Below are 955 nucleotides of genomic sequence, written 5' to 3'. Positions count from 1 at the left end.
ACACAAAGTTTATATAAAATCTCATTAACAGTAGTAGATTTACCTTTATACTCTAAACTATTTTTCTAAAAAAAAACAAGTTACAAGTAAAAAATGATGAATTTAAAATTAAATTTAACACAAAGTAGATCTGAATAAATTTACTTTGAATACGAATAAAAAACAAGTAAATAATATTTTTTTTTGATATAATTCAAGTTTTCCATTTGTTTTGGACGAAGGACCAAGTGATTGGAAGAAGTTGTTGGAGTTTCAAAGTTTGACGTTTATTAACACATCAACACTCTTACACTGTACTTAGACTTATACTCAACTAATACTATCTTAATTCTGTCTCTAAAACTACTACTTAACTAATAAACTAATACTGATGTTCTCCACGCTTAACTCATCCGAGCTAAGCTTCTTCGACGACTTCATGGTGTCCATCAGCGTTTTCCAAACTGTGAGGCGCTAAAGTTTTATCTATTTTATGAATTGGCGCCTCCCCTGCCAAATGATTAAATATTTTTAAGGGAGGCGTATTAACATCAAGTTTAGAAAATCAAAGAAAAATTTAAAATAGTATTAACCCTTTGGTTATATTGAAGATTTTAGACTTTAACTTTAAATCAATTTAAAAATTTGTCTAATTTGTAATTATAAAAAAGTATATGAAAAGTTAACCCCAATCATTACTATAAATAAACCTTCAATTTAATTGTTAATACCAATTTAAAACTCTAATTTTAATGTAAGATAAATTGAAGATTTTCAACTTTTATTTCTGATCAACGTGAACAATTTTCTAATTTGTAATTATAAAAAAATGTATGAAAAGTTAACTCCAATAATTACTATAAATAAACCTTCAATTCAATTGCTAATACCAATTTCAAACAGTAATTTTAACCAAAAAAAAAAAATAAGATTTTCGACTTTTACTTTTCATCAACCTGAAAATTTGTCTAAATTT

The sequence above is a fragment of the Nicrophorus vespilloides genome, unplaced genomic scaffold, assembly GCF_001412225.1.
Source record: "Nicrophorus vespilloides isolate i.1.1-1 unplaced genomic scaffold, Nicve_v1.0, whole genome shotgun sequence".
NCBI classification, from domain to species: Eukaryota; Metazoa; Arthropoda; class Insecta; order Coleoptera; family Silphidae; genus Nicrophorus; species Nicrophorus vespilloides.
The sequence above is the reverse complement of the archived record's forward strand: the minus strand, read 5'-3'. Positions refer to the sequence as shown.